Here is a 16,215-nt window from a genome sequence, read left to right as displayed (position 1 = left end):
GATAGACCTCTTAAGGCGTATGCGACGGAAGGTAACAAAAACGTCCTTGCCACATTCCATGCTCCTCTATACGTGTCCGAAGATAGACCAACGTATATTGAAAAGTTCTACGTGGTCAAGGAAGCTCGTGCTTTGCTGGGAAGACCGACTGCTTCACGTTATAGCATATTAATGTTGGGTCTACAAGTTCCTCTTCAACCTGTGATGGAACACACGTTCGAGCATCCGTTGTATGCAGGCGAAATAGCAACATTAGCTCTCGATGGGACGTTTCCTAAATTCAATGTACCACCGGTTAAAATCACATACGATACGTCAAAACCACCGTGCAGAAATGTGTTCACGAATATCCCTCTGGCCGTAAAATCGTTGGTTGAGAAAAGATTGCAGGACCTGGTATCAGCCAACATTATTGAGCGCGTAGTGGATGGGATGGATACATCCTTCTGTTCATCGATGTTGATCGTACCAAAGGGGAAAGATGACATACGTCTGGTCATCGACTTGCGTGGACTCAATCGCTACATACAGCGAACACCATTCCCGATCCCTACACTGGATAAGATAGTATCGGAGTTACACGGCGCTAGATGGTTCTCGACAATTGATCTCTCAAATGCGTTTTTTCACATTGAGTTACATCAAGAGTCGCGACACCTTACTAACTTCTTTACCGAATTCGGTATGTTTCGGTGCGTCAGGCTCCCGTTCGGCTTATGCAACGCTCCTGACATTTTTCAGGAGACGCTCCAAAGAACAGTTCTGGCTGATTGCGAGGGATGCATAAACTACCTGGATGACTGTTTGATATTTGGCAGAACAAAAGAGGAGCATGACAAGAATCTGGCGAAAGTTCTTGCATGTCTTGCTAACCATAATGTCAAATTGAACGAGGACAAATGCGTCTTTGGAAGCCAGTCCGTAAAATTCATCGGTTTCCAGTTAACATCAGACGGTTGGCAAATCGAGGAAGAAAAGGTGCAAGCGATTAAAGATTTCAGAGAACCAAACTCCTGTGCTGAAGTCAAAAGTTTCTTGGGGTTGCTTACCTTTGTGGATAGATTTATTGTCAACCGTGCCGCTAAAACTGAACATCTGAGGAATCTGGCGAACTCCCAAGTATTTTATTGGACCGATGAGGAGAACAACGAATTCAATTTGTTGAAGGACGAGATTCCAATTCCATAAAAAGACTTGGGTACTAAAATCTGACCGATCGTCTCGAACTCTTCGTGGATGCTTCCCCTAGTGGTTTGGGTGCGGTACTTGCGCAAATAGATGAGAACGGTATTCCAAGGATTGTGGCTTGTGCGTCCAAAGCATTATCTGCGGCGGAAAAACGATACCCCCAAACGCAAAAAGAAGCACTTGCAGTCGTTTGGGGCGTAGAAAGATTTTCCTACTTGCTCACCAGGCCTTCCATCATACGAACAGACGCGGAAGCCATTCAGTATATATTCAGTGTGAATCATCGTTTGGGCAAACGGGCTATATCACGCGCAGAGAGCTGGGCTTTGAGGCTACAGCCTTATGACTACGAAATACAAAGAGTGCCAGGACATCAGAATGTGGCCGATGTTTTGTCTCGACTAATATCAGCAGCACAGGACGCAATACCCTTCGAAGAAGATCGTGAAAGTCACTACCTTTACTCTTTGGATTCAGGTAACATGGCCATTACCTGGGATGAGATAGAAGCAACCTCTGAAAAGGACAGCGAGTTATTATCTGTGAGAGGAGCGCTGGCATCCAACAAGTGGCCAGTAGACCTGAAGGCATATGAGGCCCACAAACATGACCTCCGATCGCATGGATCTATGGTATTCAAGGATGACAGAGTGATTCTACCCTACCTACTACGAAAGAAGGCGCTTGGATCTGCACACGGGGAACACATCGGAGAAGTGGCAATGAAGCGTGTGATGCGCGAATATTTCTGGTGGCCCAGAATGTCCACCGAAATTACTCGCTTCATGAAGGATTGTACCACTTGTGTTCAACTTTCCAGGAGAAACCCACCGCTACCGTTATGTTCACGAAAACAACCCGAAGGACCGTGGCAAATGCTACAAATAGATTTCCTGGCAGTGCCATCTTTCGGATCAGGAGAATTTCTAGTAGTAACGGACACATATTCGCGCTACATTTTCGTCGTGGAGATGAGAACAACTGACACTGCTAATACTAACTCAGCTCTGACAGAAATCTTCCGGATGTGGGGTTACCCTGGAGTCATACAGAGCGACAACGGTCCTCCATTCCAAAGCTCAGGATTCATTTCTTTTTGGGAAAGCAGAGGAGTGAAGGTAAGGAAATCGGTGCCTCTTAGCCCTCAGAGCAATGGGGCCGTAGAAAGGCAGAATTCAGGAATCATCAAGGCATTATCAGCATCCAAACTAGATGGAACGAACTGGCGTACGGCACTTCAACAATACGTTCACAGGCATAACACTCTTATTCCACATTCACGATTACTGGTAACACCCTTCGAACTCATGGTTGGGTGGAAATTCAGAGGCAATTTTCCGGGCCTTTGGAATTCAAATTCACCCGAGGAGATGGACCAACTCGACCGCACAGACATTGCAGAGAGGGATGCCGAAACAAAGCTTGTATCCAAACAATACGCCGACCGCGTACGTGGAGCGAAGGATAGTGGGATTCAAATCGGCGACACCGTCTTCTTAGCCCAGCAAAAAAGGAGCAAGACGGATGCTAATTTCTCGCCGGAACGTTTTGAGGTTATAGCAAGGGACGGAGCGAAGGTGGTGGTGATGAGCAGGTCCGGGATCCAGTATGCCAGGAATGTCCAAGATGTAAAACTGGCACCACAGCCAGCTTCGTGTGCATCGGATGAAGAAGTTCTGACCAAATCAGATGATTCGACGGATAAACCGCACACAACGAATGAAAGTTCCGCGGGCGGTACATCGGAATGTACTAACGATTCCAGAAGTCTTCGTCAACGATCGGGGTTGAAGCGGCCAACCCGATTTGGCGACGATTACATTTATCAGGTGTTTTACTAATCCCTGAATATGAATTGAAGCTGTGAAAAGAAAGGGATGTAAATTCGGAGGATTGTTATGAAATTTGTTTTTTTTTTTACCTTTTGAAATGAACTAAATAAAATAAATCAAAACAAAAAGAAACTGAGCAGGCACAACGTTCTTTGCAGTGAATAAACGTGAAAAAATGATTTTCTTTGATTGTTTTGAAATCCATCAGTAGATCAGTAAAACGTCAATGTGTACACGCATCACAAGATCTATTCAATTTCATCAAATAACTGTGCACAGGATAAGTATTAACTCGCCGAAAATGAAATAGTATCAGATTATTTTGAATGTCAGTTATTTTTAAGTTTGATCATCATCATATTTATGAGTAAGTAAGGGGAATGCTATTTTCACGTGTGGAGAGTACAAGTAGGGGCACATGTAGTAAAAGAGACGGGTGAAAGTAATAAAATAAAGATATATGTTGGTGTTGTATTTAGTACGCTGCGGAATTCATATTTCGATAACTAGGGTATCGGGATGCTTCGTTGGCATAGTCCCTTCGTTCGGCCTATCTCTACGTAAACCAAAAACTCATACAAACACGCATAACTGGATATCGAAAAAGCTTTGCGCCAAACAACTGTAACATTTCGTTTCAATTTTAGCACTTTGGAGCATTCAAATTGAATGAAAATGTCACTTTGTTTAGCTTTTGTAGACGCCATAATTCTTCGGCTTAGTGGGTAGTCTATATACATGATCATAAATAGCATAACTCTGGTACTTTTCGAAATGACTTTTCAATAACTGAACATTTGATGCGACGGTCAAAGACGCTATTTTGAACTTGTATATTTGTTTTCAACGAATAATAACCATTTTACAAATTGAATGTGGGCCGAATATTGAGGACATTTTTTTCACTATGTACCCAAATCTTGGCCTATCAGTAAAGTGACGCCAACAACACCGATAAAGTGACGTCAACAACATTGCTTGCGTGAGAACCAAAAGAACGAACAGGAAGAAAGATTTTGTGTGTGGTGACTGTAAAAATAAATCCCAATAATAGGGTTGCGTTGTTTTCGTTACTAAATTTAGAAAGAACTTTAGTTTTAGTGATATATTTATAGTTTTTTGAAAATTTGGCTCCGGAAATGTAGTTTAGAAGTAAGATTGTTGAACAACCAGAGATAATGCTTCGGCAGAAATATTTAAAAAATGAGATAATTAGTGGTTCTAGTGCAGAGAAAGCAATAGGCCAACGTTGTATCCACTAATAGGCCAATTTTTGTACCATAGACCAACGTTGCATACCATCCCTGATAAAAAATATCATAAAAATACGATAAATTTTATTGTTACAACACCATTTTTTCGAAAATTATTAATCATTAAACGTATTGTAATTTGCACAGCACACTCACCATCGCCCCTATTGTTCTATACCATTCGGCGAATGGTAAATGGCACTTTTACAATAAAAAAGGGTGGTCGTTATGTATCTTAACCATAAAATTTTGAGAAAATTTTCATACACTTTTTCGCGAAAAACAATAGAATGTATTGTGTTTTTATGAGACATTTTTAGGGCAATTTTCAAAAGAAAACCATATATCTTAATGTTTTTTCATTGTTCTTACAATACAAATACAATTAATTGAATGGCGTCAAATAAATCCTTGTTTGCAATAAAAATACAATAATATTTGTTGTTATTTGTAAGCAGTTTTCGCTTTTGAAAATTCATAGAATTTATATTTCCCGCTAACATTTATATCCAGCATTTACGAGCACTAACAGCCGCCAGAATGATATGCACATTTTATGATAAGAGTCAAACACTCTGATGTCTGTCTGGTATGTGTTGCTTGGCAGCTGTTGATAAGATCTATCATCAATCTTTTCAAATAACTGCCAAATATCACAAGTCAGACCTCAGGTCGTATGATTCATACCATAAATCGTTCACAATTCATGTGGCCATTAGAATCTGTAAATGCTGAAGAAAAATGTTACCGAGAAATATGAATTCTTTGGTTTTTCAAAGGCGAAATCTGTTTACATAACAACAAATATTATTGCATGTTTATTTTAACATCGGTTCAATTGACCCCATTAAACAAATTGTATTTGTATTGTTATCAATGGTAGTTTACTATTTTCTAGATTCCTTTAATTTATTGGAAAACATTAGAAAAATCATTGTTCATCTTTTTCTTGTCGTAACGTCCTCGCTTGGCTAAAACCTGCTTTTCAGCTAGTTTTCTATAACTACTTCCTCAGTTATTCATTGAGAGCTTCCTCTGCCAACACGGCTTGACATCTGTCAGTCGTTGAAGTTTTAGCGAACAACATTCGATAACCGAAACATCTACTGTACTCAAATTTAAAACGAAAACTATAAAAAAATATGTCAAGTGATTTTGTATTTGATTATACAAACATGATCCAAGCAACAATAATGTTTATTGTTATTTATTTGTTACGAATTGTTTTTAAGTGTAATTGAGAAATAAAGTCTTTTTTAATAAAAAGTCCATGAGAACTTTGCAGGCACTTTTGCAACTATATAAAAACAACTTAAATTAATTTTTACTGATAGTAACTTTAAATTATAATAGAACTATTGAAAAACAATCGAATCAATTAGTCACTAATAAAGCTAATGTTAACTTATTGTACGAACTATATGGGCTTGATTTCTATTGTAAAAAGTAACAATAAATCTACTATGTGTTTTATTGTGAACAATAAAACCAGTCATATGTTAATAATATTTACCATGTAATGAATGGTGATTTTTTATCCGGGATCGCATCGAATCTTTTCAACTTAATAAAGTAAATTCTTGAATATTTACGTTAGTTTACATCCAATTGGTGAAATATGCACTGCCCAGAGTGTGTAATAGGGTCAACATATTATTTGTAGTGCTATTAATTCATGAGTTATGGTCAAAATTGTCAAGGCGGCTTGCATATTAGGCCAAGGAATGGTACATATACCCTATTTGGGTAACAATTTCGATAACTATTTGGGTATTGAATAAACCAGAGCAGATCTGGCAACAGGGAATCATGAAACGCAGCTTGTTGCGTTCAGAAGATGAAGAGAGAGAGAGAGAGAAACGCAACGTCGAAGACGGAGTCGAGCAGGAAATGCGTTGACGTGAATTCGTCCTTGAGATCATTCTGTGTACCATTTTCGTGAATGAAAGACGTGTTCGTCGGCTGCTCCCAAGTTTGGATCCAACAGTCACCAGTGAGCCCAAGTACACGAATTCTTCAACCGCCTCGATTTCATCACCGTCGATATAAATTCGGGGCGGCGGACGCGGTGATTCCTCCCTGGAGCCCTTTGCCATCATGTTCTTTGTCTTCGACACATTAATGACTAATCCGATTCGCCTGGCTTCACTCTTTAGTCGGATGTACGTTTCCGCCATCGTCTCAAATTTACGAGCAATAATATCAATATCATCGGCGAAACCAAGCAGCTGAACGGACTTCGTGAAAATCGTCCCACTCGTGTTTATCCCCGCTCTTCTTATTACACCTTCTAACGCAATGTTGAACAGCAAGCACGAAAGACCATCACCTTGTCGTAACCCTCTGCGAGATTCGAAGGAACTCGAGAGTGTCCCTGATACTCGAACTACGCACATCACTCGATCCATCGTCGCCTTGATCAATCGTATCAGTTTATCCGGGAATCCGTATTCGTGCATAATCTGCCATAGCTGTTCTCGATCGATTGTATCATACGCCGATTTGAAATCGATGAACAAGTGATGTGTGGGCACGTTGTATTCGCGGCATTTCTGCAACACCTGGAGGATGGCGAACATCTGGTCCGTTGTAGCGCGTTCACCCATGAATCCAGCCTGATCACAGAGAACAGACATTTAAGCTCGAACAAAAATACGTCGAAATCGTGTGTAAAGGATTTAAGTGTACCTCAACGCCACCAACGGAGACTGCTCCACATAAAAAGTCGATTTGACCCCATGATGGCAGTGTTCATCGTTGAAATACACGAGCCCACAAAGTGACACGAGCGCCAAACGGTCAAAGACGGCGAGCACTGGAAACAAAAATGACAACACAACAATGTAAGTGATGGGACGCTAGCGCCGCGCAACGGGAGCATAACCACATACTTTAAAATGACCGTTACAATGTTTTACACAAGGCAGAGAGCGAAGATAGACGTCTGTTCTCTGTGGCCTGATATTGACCCACGAACTCTCTTGCAATCGGTGATAGACGGCGGCATAAAATTTGAGAGAGTACCTTGTAGGCAGCGCTCAGTAGTGGATCGCGCGATGGTTCCCGCAATTCAACTTGTCACCCTTTTTGTAGATGGGACACACGATACCTTCCATCCATTCCTCCGGTAATACTTCCTCCTCCCAAATCTTGGTAATGACCCAGTGTAGTGCTCGCACCAGTGCTTCTCCACCGTGTTTTAGTAACTCGCTTGGTAGTTGATCTGCTCCAGCGGCTTGTTGTTTTTCAACCGGCTAACCTCCTTTTCAGTCTCTTGAAGGTTAGGGGCTGGAAATCTTTCGTCCTGCCCACGTACTCCTAGATCTGTTACCGCGCCACCTTCGGTGCTTGCAACGTCGCCATTGAGGTGCTCATCGTAATGCAGACGCCACCTCTCGACCACCTTAAGTACGCTCGTGAGAATATTCCCGTGATTATCTCGGAACATGTCGGCTTGTGGCACAAAGCCTCTGCGCGATCGGTTCAGCTTCTCGTAGAACTTTCGTGTGTCCTTAGCGCGGTACAGCTCTTCCATCGCTTCGCGATCTCGTTCTTCCTGCTGGCGCTTCTTCATCCGGAAGACTGAGTTCTGCCTGTTCCGCGTCTGTCTGTAATGTGCCTCATTCGCTCTCGTACGGTGTTGCAGCATTCTCGTCCATGCTGCATTCTTCTCGTTTTTCAACTGTTCACATTCACCGTCGTACCAGTCGTTTCTGTGATTCGGAGTCGCGAAGCCTAGTGCTGTAACCGAGGTACTACCTATGGCGGCGGATCGGATGTCCCTCCAGTCATCTTCAAGTGTAGCTGCGCCAAGCTGCTCTTTCGTTGGTTGAGCCACTTCTACGTTACGCAGCTGCTCGATGTGAGCCGCGGCGTTCGACTTCGACACGTGGTGACAACTGTCGGAAGTTTTGAGCGCATGCATACAGCGACTACATGAGTAGTGATCCGAATCTATATTCGCACTGGTGAGGTGACTTAAGGATACTGATTTTTTTTTCTAATAATGTTCTTCTATCATAGACACCGTGACTCCAGAAATTCCTTCAGGAATTTCTTCAGGAGTTACTCTATGAATTCCTCCTGGAATAACTACAGAAATTTCTCTAGGAATTACTACAGGAATTCCTCTAGACTTTGTTCCAGGAATTATTTCAGGAATTCCTACAGAATTTGCTGTAGGAAATACTACAAGAATTTCTCAAGGAATCACTCTACGAATTCCACCAGGAAATACTCCAAAAAATCATCCAGGATTTCATTCAGAAATTTCATCAAAAAATGTTTGAAGAAATTCCTGGAAGTATTCTTGTAGGAATTCCTGGAGAAATTCCTAGACAGATTCTTGGTGGAATTCTTGAAAGAAGTCTTTGAGGTAGTCCTGAAAGAATTCTTGGATGGAATTGTGAAAGGAATTCTTGGCGAATGTCTTGGAGAAATTCTTGGAGGAGTTTCTAAAGGATTTCCTGGAAAAATTTCTGAAAAATCCCTGGAGATATTTCTAGAGGAATTTATACAGGAATCTCTGGCCAAAATCCTGGAGGAATTTTTGGAGGAATTTTTGGCAGAAGTATTGGAGCAAGTTTTGAAGAAATTCTTATTAGAGTTCGTGTTGGAATTCTTGAAAGAATTTCTGGAGAAATTCCTAGACGGATTTTTGAAGGAATTCTTAGCAGAAGGACTATCCTGGAGGAATTTTTGGAGGATTTCATTGGAGAAATTCCTGGTAGGATCTTTCTTAATTATAGCAATTGAATATTCCCTAAGTTAGGACCAATACGGTAGTCACTAATTAAAAAAAAGAAAATACATTCTCGAACGGTAACCTGGGTGATCTCAATGCGTGTGCGTTCCACTCTCCCTTTCCGCAGATGCTTGGAAGGGGGTGAATGGTGGCTGTCTGCCTCTCCGCTCGCGCTCCGCATATCGACAACCAACACACCCAAGCCAAAAGGACCGCGCGCTATCGATTCATGTTCGCCGCGAAAGCTTCGTTCGTTTTCGCCTTCATCGCATCCCCGGGGCAGGGTGTCGGTGGGTGGTTGGGTTCGATGGGTGGAAACCGGGCGACATGAGTAAAAGTGAAAATTTTCGCATCTTTATCTCTCGCTCAGGAGAAAAGCTCACTTGCCGCCGCCGTTGTCGTCGTCGTCGGAGGCTCGTTTGGTATCGCTCGGAGTCGGAACATGGATGTGTGAAAGAGCGTCCTCTTTGTAGGGATTGCTTTGTTGTGGTGGTGCTGCGCGGTACCGGCAAGGAAAAGTGCCGGAATTTGTCTCGTATGGCGTACAGCGGACGGAGGAAAGTCAGCAGAGACACAGTAGTGACCAGCCATCAGAACAAATTTGATCATTTGTTTATGACTAAATCAAAATCTTCATTCATTTCTTTTCTTTAGTTCAACATCAAATTCAAGATGACACTGCATCAACAATTTGCCGCCATTAATACCCTATTTGCAGGTGCAGCTCTCCAGCTTTTGTCACGCCATCCTAGGTCACGCCCAACGCTCGCCAGATCACGTCCACCTGGTCCGTCCATCGTGCTCTCTGCGCTCCACGCCTTCTTGTACCAACCGAATGGTTAGCAAACACTAGCTTTGCAGGGTTGTTGTTCGGCATTCTTGCAACATGCCCTGCCCACCGTATCCGTACAGCTTTAGCCACTTTCAGGATGTTGGGTTCACCGTAAAGTGCAGCCAGCCCATGGTTCATTCTTCGCCGCCACACACCGTTTTCCTGCATGCCGCCGAAGATCGTCCTAAGCACCACGTTTCTCGAAAATTCCGAGTGCTTGCAGGTCCTCCTCAAGCATGGCCCATGTCTCGTGTCCGTAGAGGACCATCGGTCTTATTAGCGTCTTGTACATGGTACATTTGATGCGGGGGTGAATCTTTTTTGACCGCAATTTCTTCTGGAGCCCGTAGTAGGCACGATTGCCATTGATGATGCGCCTTCGTATTTCACGGCTCACGTTATTGTCAGCCGTTAGCAAAGAACCGAGGTAGATGAATTCTTCTATCCCGTCTATCGTTACATTGCTGCCACGGCTGTTGAGTCCGGCTAGTCGCATAACACCTTCCAGGGTGATGTTGAATAGTAGGCCGGAAAGTCCACAACTTTGTCGTAGTCGCCGTCGAGATTCGAATGAACTGGATCAGTGGCGTAGCCAGAAATTTGCTCTGGGAGGGGTTTTCGATGTTCAATATTACCTTTTTTCATTTGACAAACACACTTCATAAAAATATTCACTGAATTTAAGCCACAGGTTCAAAATAGCGGCGCAGCCAAAAAATTGTTTCATCACAAAGCGTTTTATACTAGAAATTTGTTCCAGAAGCTTCTGGTAAGCTGGTAAGCTTCCCGGGAAAGCTGTTCTCGTCCCATGATTTTCCATAGCTCTGTGCGGTCGATATTGTCGTAGGCCGCCTTGAAGTCGATGAACAGGTGATGCGTTGGGACCTGGTATTCACGGCATTTCTGGAGGATTTTCCGTACGGTGAAGATCTGGTCCGTTGTCGACCGGCCGTCGATGAAGCCGGCTTGATAACTTCCCACGAACTCATTCGTTTTAGGTGACAGGCGACAGAAGATGATCTGGGATAGCACTTTGTAGGCAGCACTCAAAATGATGAAGGGATTTAAAGTTTTCTCATTCCAAATGGTCGCCTTGTGAATGGGGTAGATTATCCCTTACTTCCACTCCTTCGGTAGCTGTTCGATTTCCCAGAACCTGACTATCAAACTGTGCAGACTGGTGGCCAACTTTTCTGGGCCCATCTTGATGAGATCAGCTGCGATACCATCCTTACTAGCTGCTTTGTTGGCTTTGAGCAGGTGAATCAGCCATTGACGTAGTAATTCCCTCCGTTGCAACGCGTTGTCATTGTCTTCCGTGCCTACGTCCTCCTGAATGGCGTAGGTGCTGGTCGAAGTGCTGCTTCCACCTTTCGATCATTACACGTGCGTCCGTCCGTCACGTTGTGGGATGCGTTCAGCTTCTCGTAGAACTTCCGTGTTTCATGGGAACGGCACAGCAGTTCCATTTCCTCGCATTCCGCTTCTTCCAGGCGGCGCCTTTTCCCCCGAAAAAGGCGGGTCTGCTGTTTCCGCTTCTGTTCGCAACGTTTCACGTTCTGCCGCCCAACTAACAATCACTCATTTTACAAGCACCTTTACGACGAATTAATGCAGCTTGATGGTGAATAACATTTGGATAATTTTTAGGCATAAACGTCGGGTTTGGGTTTTGTTCAAACAAATTTGGAGAATCTATAAAGCATGGTGTTCTGTACCAACTGAACTGTTTGTTGTTTGTCGTTTTACAACTACATAGTTAAGCTATTATTCAGCTTCAGCAAAAATGATTAAAAATAAATAACATGTTATTTTTTTTTCAATTTCCACGAGAGTGTATGATTGGCGCTTATGCTGTGAACAACTATTGTGAAATAATAACTTCACATAAATTTACCTAAATCAAGATTCGAACCCGAGATCCGTCGATTGCCAGCCGCATGCCTTCCTATATGCGCCATCCTAGAGATGATGCATAGAAGCGCTCAAATCAAAACATAAATTTTCCGTGGTTTAACCTTTCAGGACGCGCGCCATCAAGCAACCGAAACTGCACCACACTCGCGCTGTATACGACGAGCGAGGGTTTTTGGTAGTGTTGTACTTTTTACAACAGCGCGCGTGCTGAAGGGTTAATAATGATCACACTTTGACTCCTATTCAGCAGTGGTGAATCCGCACAGAACATTATGGTTAACAACTGAACAACATATTAACTCCCCAAGCAACCAAAAGTTCGGATAAAATAGCATGTTTGGGCTTAATCAGCTATTCGAAGGAAGATGAATAGCATTCTATTCAGCTCACTTTTTAAGTAATTAACCGAATTTCAGTTCACAAAAAGTACACTTGTGTCGCTGAAGGGAACGCTATTCAGCTTAAAAATAAGCTTCGAAAAAATCAGAAAAAAAAATGCGCTTAGACCTCAAAGTAATTTATTATTAAGACACATTAGTACATGAGGAATCCATATACCTTGAAATAATTTTTGATGTGCTGATATCTTTTAGTAGAGCTCAATCAGATTCGCGTGTGAACTTTCTCTGAACCTGAAGCCGAAGGTTCGAAAAAAGTTTACGTGGAACTTCTTGTGAACTTACACAGTTTGACGTTTTCAGTTTGATTTGGTTCGTAATTTGAACAAGTGCAAAGCAATAAATTAGTGCCAGTGTCAATAATTTAGAAAAGTTTATATGTTTTCAGTGATTACGATCGCGTCGATTACCGGCGCGCTGGTGCGACTAGTGAGACGGGGTTGAAAACATGGGAGACTATTATTCGCAGCTGAAAAAAACTCCGGCGGAATTCTGCTCTACCAGTTGTCCGCTGCGGGGCAGCTTTTGAGCCACACAATATGGATGTTTTGCGTTGATTACAAGTAAGTACGTTGATATATTATAGTGAAACGAAGTGTACTTGTGAAATTAACACAAACTGTGGTTGCTGCGTTCGATTCCCGAATGATTTAATTGAATGAGAACTTCTCCCCAGCTCCGCTGTCGCCGAAGTTCAAGTGAAGTTCACTTTTGGTACGGTTAATATTTATCCGAACTTTGAGTAGTAAGTTCAAAACAAGTTCGAAACAAGTTCGGAATGGAATATTTCAAATTGTTGGAACATGTTCATATGAACTTCATTTGAGCTTTAGAGGCACGGAAAAGTTCAAAATGAGTTCGGTTAATATTTGGTTGAACTCTGCTCTAAAGTTCAACGTAAGTTCTTTCTGAACCTGTTTTCGACTTTAATGTCGTTTTGAAGAGAAGTCAAAAGCTTGTACATGTACTTCCAAGTTCATAAACAATACATGAGTAACTTTTTGGAGAATCAAGTTCGACGAAACTAGAATTGAACCAAATGTAAACTTCTGAGTCCGCGTTTCAAGTGAAATCCGAACTTTTGGTTGCTTGGGTCAGCTGTTGTTCAGTCAAAAACACGTGTTTTTCATCCTGTACTCTGAGTCGAAGCACGTTGTCTTAAGCACGGAAGCGAGCAGCTACATCAATCAATCCACCAGATTATTATAAAGATTTGGGAGGATGAAGAATTGCCCACCAGCAGGTTGGATGACGTGACGCCATTGGCGTCATATGACCAATCTTCTAGAAACGGCACAGACTGGAGTGTGCCAATTACAGAGGGATTACCCTTTTAAATTCGACGTATAAGATACTGTCGCGTGTCCTGTTCAACAGACTGCGACCTCTTGAGGAGTCCTTCGTCGGCGAATACCAGGCTGGTTTTCGTGAGGGCCGATCAACGACGGATCAAATGTTTATAGGGGAACAGAGCCCAAAATGCCAAGATGGGGTAAAATGGCCCAACTCATAAAATCATTCCTGAATGGCACTTGATCATTACTATAGGTGAATGGTGTCAAGATATGTTTGCATCGAACATTCTTCTAGAAGCTAGACCAGCAAATCCACGAAAAATCTTTTGATTTCCTAATGAAAATTGGCAACTTCCGGTTTTTCGTGCTAGCAATTAAGGTTTTCTGGTGATTTTATTACCAGCCAAGTGTTTCCAACGAGATTGAGGCACCCATGGAGACGCATGGTTGTTGATGTCTACGCTTCCCATGTTAGGGGTCATTGAAATATTACGATCATCGTTTTGCGGGGAGGGGGGTAACACTTCATTTACTGAGTATACGAAAAAAGCGGGACAGAGGGGGGAAAGGAGTCGGAAATGCCCGAAAACTGATGAACGTAATTTTTGAATGTTTTCATGAAGTGGCATCTTACCCCATGGCAGATGGTAGTTTTGCACCACTTCCGTTTTACGAATCAGTTTTTGAAATCGCTAAAAATCGATGAAAATGCAATAGTTTAGTGAATAGTTTTGCTGCAGTATCGAGCAAATATTGTCTAGTTGCTGTTACCACTTTGAAAGCCTAACAAATGAGGCTAATTATCATTGAAAACGATGAAAGTTTGAAAAATGGCATTTTACCCCACTTGACCCTACTGCGGATGATCATAGATAAATTTCGGGAATATAACATGCAGACTCACCATCTGTTCATTGATTTTAAAACAGCGTACGATTCAGTGAAAAGAAATGAGCTTTGGCAGATAATGTCAGAACATGGTTTTCCGGTGAAACTAATTAGGCTGATACGCGCAACGCTGGATGGATCAAAATCAAGTATTCGAATCGCGGACGAAGTGTCTACGTCGTGTGTGACCTAGGATGGATTGAAACAGGGGGATGCTCTTTCAAATTTATTGTGCAACATTGCACTCGAAGGAGCGATTAGAAGGTCAAGCGTGCAGAGGAATGGCTTTATCATCACACGGTCCCACATGCTCCTCGGTTTTGCGGACGATATTGATCTCATCGGCATCAATCGTAGGGCAGTGGAGGAAGCTTATGCTCCTCTGAAGAGAGAGACAGCGAGAATAGGCTTGACGATTAACTCTACCAAGACGAAGTACATGATAGCGGGTAAAGACAGAAACAGGCCTAGTGGTGTTAGTGATTGATGGGGATGTGTTTGAAGTTGTTGACGAAATTGTTTATCTTGGACCACTTGTGACATGCTACAATGACGTTTCCCGTGAAGTAAAAGGCGTATTGTAGCTGCGAATAGGGCCTTTTACGGATTGCGTAGCCAGCTTAGGTCCCATAACTTGCAAACGCAAACAAAATTCGCTCTGTATAAGACGCTGATTCTTCCGGTTGCCCTCTACGGTCACGAAACGTGGACGTTAAAGGAGGTAGTCCGAAAAGCTTTTGGAGTTTTTGAACGCAAAGTGCTGCGGACAATTCTCGGTGGGAAACAAGAAAATAGAGGCGCAGACGCATGAATCATGAGTTGTACCAAGTGTACGAAGATGCGAATATTGTGAAACGTATAAAATACGGCAGACTTCAGTGGGCTGGACACGTAGTGTGAATGTCGGAAGAAAGAATAGCGAAAACAATATTCAGTAGAGAACCCGGTAGAGGTAGGCGGCCGCGAACTCGCTGGCTGCATGCGGTTGAAGAAGATCTACTAAACGTTTGGGGAAACTGAAGGAACATAGCCCAAGACCGACGAAGTTGGTGCTCTACTATACGTTCGGCGTTGGAGTAAAGTTATGTTGAGTACCACTACTGGATTGGCTCTCATGCTCTCGTCGTTCTGCGTGCTCGCCGATAGCATTTCGTTATGCCTCGGTCGATGCACAATCGCAGACATTAGATCAGAAGTAATGTAGCCTTCGTGTAGTAACGTGTCGTTTTTGTATTGTACATTTTATTAGTGTAAATAAAGTTATGTTTTAAGGACAGACTTGTTAGAATCCCAAAATGACCGCCACAATGGCCGACTTTGGAACCTACTCACGATTTCGAGCGCACAAATCTCTTCGTAAACAAAATCAGCGCACCTGATCTTCGTATTTTAAGCTTATTTTACAAGTGAGCAATAACAAAATAATAAAATTCACTGTTGTTTGTAGCTTGCTTCTCGAGATTTGTGCGTTCGAAGCTCTGATGCACTTTTCAAGCGGGATTTCAAGGCGTTTGTCCTTAATCTGTTATTCGCTACACCTGGGAGTATGTAGGAAGTAATAGGCTTGTAGTGGTTTCTTTTCTAAGGTTTATTACAGAATGATTCCTAATGTCATTTTGTCCAAGTCATAAGGGCTATTTGCAGTTCAGAAGGAATTTTTTGACCTATCTTGATGCATGGGAAATTCCTTGCCTGAATCGCCCAAGAAACCGTTTTTCTTCGATCGCAGTACGCAGTTGCTAAGGAATGACAATTCAAATGGCAGTCACTGTGGAAAGTTTCTGACAGGAATCAGTCAAGAACTTTCTTGAGCGATTCCTTTTGAACACGAAACTTGGCTATAACCCAAGGAGAATACATTTTAGTAA

At 42.5% G+C, this 16,215-nt stretch overlaps 1 protein-coding gene across 1 annotated transcript in view; it reads left to right on the top strand.

Moving 5' to 3' along the window:
- Positions 1-16,215, top strand: part of LOC109416910 (SH3 domain-containing protein 21) — a 328,588-nt gene that overhangs the window by 203,624 nt on the left and 108,749 nt on the right. The gene's annotated exons all lie outside the window — the stretch shown is intronic.

The sequence above is a fragment of the Aedes albopictus genome, chromosome 1 (assembly GCF_035046485.1).
Source record: "Aedes albopictus strain Foshan chromosome 1, AalbF5, whole genome shotgun sequence".
NCBI classification, from domain to species: domain Eukaryota; kingdom Metazoa; phylum Arthropoda; class Insecta; order Diptera; family Culicidae; genus Aedes; species Aedes albopictus.
Note: the sequence above shows the minus strand (reverse complement) of the source record. Positions and strands in the feature narration are given on the sequence as shown.